This window comes from Centroberyx affinis, unplaced genomic scaffold (genome assembly GCF_046629955.1).
Source record: "Centroberyx affinis isolate AG114_WGS23_722 - 3 ecotype Tasmania unplaced genomic scaffold, CSIRO-AGI_Caff_v1 ptg002074l_1, whole genome shotgun sequence".
Taxonomy (NCBI): domain Eukaryota; kingdom Metazoa; phylum Chordata; class Actinopteri; order Beryciformes; family Berycidae; genus Centroberyx; species Centroberyx affinis.
Window position 1 is genome coordinate 199001 of NW_027280404.1, and position 6000 is coordinate 205000.

Here is a 6000-nt window from a genome sequence, read left to right on the forward strand (position 1 = left end):
TGCAGTGACAACCTGCGGTAACACTTTATAATAACCATCATTAATAAATGGTAAATTGATAGTTAATTAAACTTTAGTTAATAGTTATTTTACTGTTAACAAACAATGAAATGATCATTAATAATGTTTACTAATTATTAGTAATGCTATAATTTATGTTATTTTATCATTAGTTTGTGTAATATAAAATCATTTGTTTATAAATTATATATTGTATCATAGCTGATAAGAGACAGTAAAAATTACATTCTGATTACATTAGTAAACTATTACGTTTATTGTTGCACACATTATAAGATTTTATATACTATATTAAGTATTTGTTAATGATTACCAAATGATTTGTAAACCTTTAAGAAATCGTATGTAAAACATCTATAAACATTACATAGATAGATGGACCAGATATTTGTAACACTTTGTTAATGGTTGTTAATAATTGGTTTGTAAACCATCTATAAACATTATTTGGATGGCTATTATAAAGTTGCAACTGATGATTATAATACCTTGTTAAATGGTTAATAAATCCTTTGTAAAACATCTATAAACATTATTTAGATAGATAGTTAATACTTTGTCAGTGGTTAATAATTGGTTTGTATACCATCTATAAACATTATTTGGATGGCTATTATAAAGTTGCAACTGATGATTATAATACCTTGTTAAATGGTTAATAAATCCTTTGTAAAACATCTATAAACATTATTTAGATAGATAGTTAATACTTTGTCAATGGTTAATAATTGGTTTGTATACCATCTATAAACATTATTTGGATGGCTATTATAAAGTTGCAACTAATGCTTATAATAATTAGTTAATGATTAATGAGTGGTTTATAAAGCATCAAGTAACCCTAATCGGTAACCCCTCCTTTGACGGTCCCCTAATTACTACGTATTTACCTGGTAAATATATGGTAAATTATAGTATATTATTGGGTACATCTTCTTAAATACTGGGTACGTCCTTGCAGATGTTTTTACAATTTACTCAGTAAGTAAGCTGAAACTGTACTGTAAAAGGAAGCCTTGTTTGGTATTACCATATCCTTTGTAATAGATTATTCCATTGTCCATGCAATAAACACAAACTTTTACCATGTATGTTCTGCAACGTTACTAAGTAAGACAGTACAACTTACGGAGTAAGTAACCTGAAACTGTACTGTAAAAGAAAGCAATGTTTAATCCCATGGTATTACAAAGTCCTTACCACATCCTTTCATCAAAATGGATGGTTTCCTTTCCCATGCAATATAGACAAACTTGTACCATATGTTCCATAGTGTTACTAACTAAAACATGACACTTTATTGAATAAGTACGCCAAAACAGTAGAACTGCAGGAGAAACTGAGTACTCCAATTTGACAATAAATTAAATAAGTAAAGCTCTCTGAATTAATAAATGGCGGTGCCTCCACTTAGTAGTGTTTAAAGAATTTAAACAATATCTACTAAGAATTTCAATTACTACAATTAACCTGAACTCAATGCCCCCCTTTGAAGTATGTGACTGTATAAAATTACCACAACTCAACACCAGATACTTTAAATGCAAACCAATTGCCTTTAGTTATGCAACTAGCAAGATGTGAAATATAAAAACAGAAAATAAAAAACAACTTACAATTATCAAAGCAAATGCCCAGATATTCCAATATCAATCTTTTACATTCCACAGAGGCAAAGTGTGTAGCTTAAAATTAACTGACCAATCTTACTTTCTTTAGCTTATTCTCAAATGAAATACAGCAATTGTGGATACACACACACACACTCAACAACAGTCTTGGAATAATAGTAGGCCTACTAAACTAAATAAAAATGTCCAAATTAAATAATCGTTGCAGTCCTGAGTCGTTGCTGGGGTGCGTAGAGGTCTTTAAGATGACGGTGATATTGGGTCCACTTCACTTGCTCCGAGCAAGGCAAAAACAAACTCACGACTTGATGACAGAGTTTGTGATGGTAGACCTGATGAGGGCGATGCAGGAAAATGGCGCGTGAGGCCGACTGACTGCAGACGGATCCAAAACAGGCAAACGTTGTCCTCCCGAAGTGAAGCTTGTGGAAACAGCTGGAACAGTTGTGTTGTCCTCCTGGCCCACGGATGATTTCCTGCTCCTTTCTCTCCCTATGCGGTACAACAGTCCAGTTCATACATGCATAAAATCCAACTAAAAATCAAGTACATAACACAAGGATGTATCATAATCTATTATTAGCTTACAGGCTATCTGATAGCTCGTTCATATAAAAAAATGGCCAAAGCGATTGCTATGCTAATAACGCTAGCCGCGATTAGCATTTCTTTAGGTTTAAACCATAACATTTAGCTAGCTACAGTACCACACTTAAAATAATAAAGTCATGCTTTACCTTAACAGCATTCACACAGGTCGAACATGTCGTCAACCCAGTTAGGAATATTATGATGGTGTTTCAGGACGGATAGTCCTTTCTCTGCTGCTTCCACGTGTTCTCCCTGCTCTACCTAGTTTTTGCAGTCAAACGGGTAGATATTTGAAATCCATTGGTGGTTAAATTGCTATCTTCCAATCGGAATTTAAGAGAGGCGGGACTTCGCGCTGACTGCAAAAACTAGTTAGAGCGCAGGGAGAACATGTGGAAGCAGCAGAGAAAGTTATGCAACTAGCAAGATGTGAAATATAAAAACAGAAAATAAAAAAACAACTCACAATTATCAAAGCAAATGCCCAGATATTCCAATATCAATCTTTTACATTCCACAGAGGCAAAGTGTGTAGCTTAAAGTTAACTGACCAATCTTACTTTCTTTAGCTTATTCTCAAATGAAATACAGCAATTGTGGATACACACACACACACTCAACAACAGTCTTTGGAATAATAGTAGGCCTACTAAACTAAATAAAAATGAGAACTAGTTAGAGCGCAGGGAGAACATGTGGAAGCAGCAGAGAAAGGACTATCCATCCTGAAAACACCATCATAATATTCCTAACTGGGTTGACGACATGTTCGACCTGTGTGAATGCTGTTAAGGTAAAGCTGACATTATTATTTTAAGTGTGGTACTGCAGCTAAATGTTATGGTTTAAACCTAAAGAAATGCTAATCGCGGCTAGCGTTATTAGCATAGCAATCGCTTTGGCCATTTGTTTATGTGAACAAGCTCTCAGATAGCCTGTAAGCTAATAATAGATTATGATACATCCTTGTGTTATGTACTTGATTTTTAGTTGGATTTTATGCATATATGAACTGGACTGTTGTACCGCATAGGGAGAGAAAGGAGCAGGAAATCCTCCGTGGGCCAGGCGGACAACACAACTGTTCCAGCTGTTTCCACAAGCTTCACTTCGGGAGGACAACGTTTGCCTGTTTGGATCCGCCTGCAGTCAGTCGGCCTCACGCGCCATTTTCCTGCATCGCCCTCATCAGGTCTACCATCACAAACTCTGTCATCAAGTCGTGAGTTTGTTTTTGCCTTGCTCGGAGCAAGTGAAGTGGACCCAATATCACCGTCATCTTAAAGACCTCTACACACCCCAGCAACGACTCAGGACTGCAACGATTATTTAATTTGGACATTTTTATTTAGTTTAGTAGGCCTACTATTATTCCAAAGACTGTTGTTGAGTGTGTGTGTGTGTATCCACAATTGCTGTATTTCATTTGAGAATAAGCTAAAGAAAGTAAGATTGGTCAGTTAATTTTAAGGTACACACTTTGCCTCTGTGGAATGTAAAAGATTGATATTGGAATATCTGGGCATTTGCTTTGATAATTGTGAGTTGTTTTTTATTTTCTGTTTTTATATTTCACATCTTGCTAGTTGCATAACTAAAGGCAATTGGTTGCATTTAAAGTATCTGGTGTTGAGTTGTGGTAATTTTATACAGTCACATACTTCAAAGGGGGGCACTGAGTTCAGGTTAATTGTAGTAATTGAAATTCTTAGTAGACATTGTTTAAATTCTTTAAACACTACTAAGTGGAGGCACCGCCATTTATTAATTCAGAGAGCTTTACTTATTTATTTATTGTCAAATTGGAGTACTCAATTTCTCCTGCAGTTCTCCTGTTTTGGTGTACTTATTCAATAAAATGTCATGTTTTAGTTAGTAACACTATGGAACATATGGTACAAGTTTGTCTATATTGCATGGGAAAAGAAACCATCCATTTTGATGAAAGGATGTGGTAAGGACTTTGTAATACCATGGGATTAAACATTGCTTTCTTTTACAGTACAGTTTCAGGTTACTTACTCCGTAAATTGTAATGTCTTACTTAGTAACGTTGCAGAACATACATGGTAAAAGTTTGTGTTTATTGCATGGACAATGGAATAATCTATTACAAAGGATATGGTAATACCAAACAAGGCTTCCTTTTACAGTACAGTTTCAGCTTACTTACTGAGTAAATTGTAAAAACATCTGCAAGGACGTACCCAGTATTTAAGAAGATGTACCCAATAATATACTATAATTTACCATATATTTACCAGGTAAATACGTAGTAATAAGGGGACCGTCAAAGGAGGGGTTACCGATTAGGGTTACTTGATGCTTTATAAACCACTCATTAATCATTAACTAATTATTATAAGCATTAGTTGCAACTTTATAATAGGCATCCAAATAATGTTTATAGATGGTATACAAACCAATTATTAACCATTGACAAAGTATTAACTATCTATCTAAATAATGTTTATAGATGCTTTACAAAGGATTTATTAACCATTTAACAAGATATTATAATCATCCGTTGCAGCTTTATAATAGCCATCCAAATAATGTTTATAGATGGTTTACAAACCAATTATTAACCATTAACAAAGTGTTACAAATATCTGGTCCATCTATCTATGTAATGTTTATAGATGTTTTACATACGATTTCTTAAAGGTTTACAAATCATTTGGTAATCATTAACAAATACTTAATATAGTATATCAAATCTTATAATGTGTGCAACAATAAACTGTTAATAGTTTACTAATGTAATCGGAGTGTAATTTTTACCGTCTCTTATCAGCTATGATACAATATATAATTTATAAACAAATGATTTTATATTACACAAACTAATGATAAAATAACATAAATTATAGCATTACTAATAATTAGTAAACATTATTAATGATCATTTCATTGTTTGTTAACAGTGAAATAACTATTAACTAAAATGTAATTAACTACCAATTAACCATTTATTAATGATGGTTATTATAAAGTGTTACCCAGCATTCTCATTGAAGTGGAATGCTGTCAGGTCAAGCCTTGAAATCAAAGTGTTTTTTATGAGAAATAGCGCACACTGTTTATTGAACATTATAGAATTTCAAGACAGTCATAAACCAACTACACTATTATTTACAATGTTGGCCAGACAACAGATAGATTGCCTTGATGACAGGCATGAAACACCAGTGTACACACACGGCATCAAGAGAAATAAACAGCTGACAAGAAGACAGGCAAATAGCAACAGCATGCCAAAAACACAGCAGATAGCAAAATACTGTGCCTATAAATGCATTCTCAAATAGTATGCATTATAAAGGTCCTCGGTAACAGTTCACAATTAGCATTAAGTTGCCGAATTTTCAGGCATGACTGAAAATGTCTGGTGATGATGGGCAGCTCTGGCTGGCTCTGGCACCCAACATCCACCATAGTTCGGGATTTCAATGTGGGGGTCGGACCGCATTTCTGTCCTGTGTGTGAAAGACGTTGGTGAAATACAACTGCCCACCTAAACTAACAATTTGATTAGCTTGTTGTCACCAAAAGGCTATATAAGCAAGCTAGCTAACTAGCCTCACTGGAAAGCTAGATTTTAGCTAGTATTATAGCACAATCATATTCAACAGCAACTTAGGTAGCACTATCAATTATGTGCCCAAATATGTAAATGCTCCCCACCCTTGAGGACATGTGGAACATTTAGCAAAATTAACGTTAGTAAGCTGAGCAAAACGTGAGGCGAGCTAAC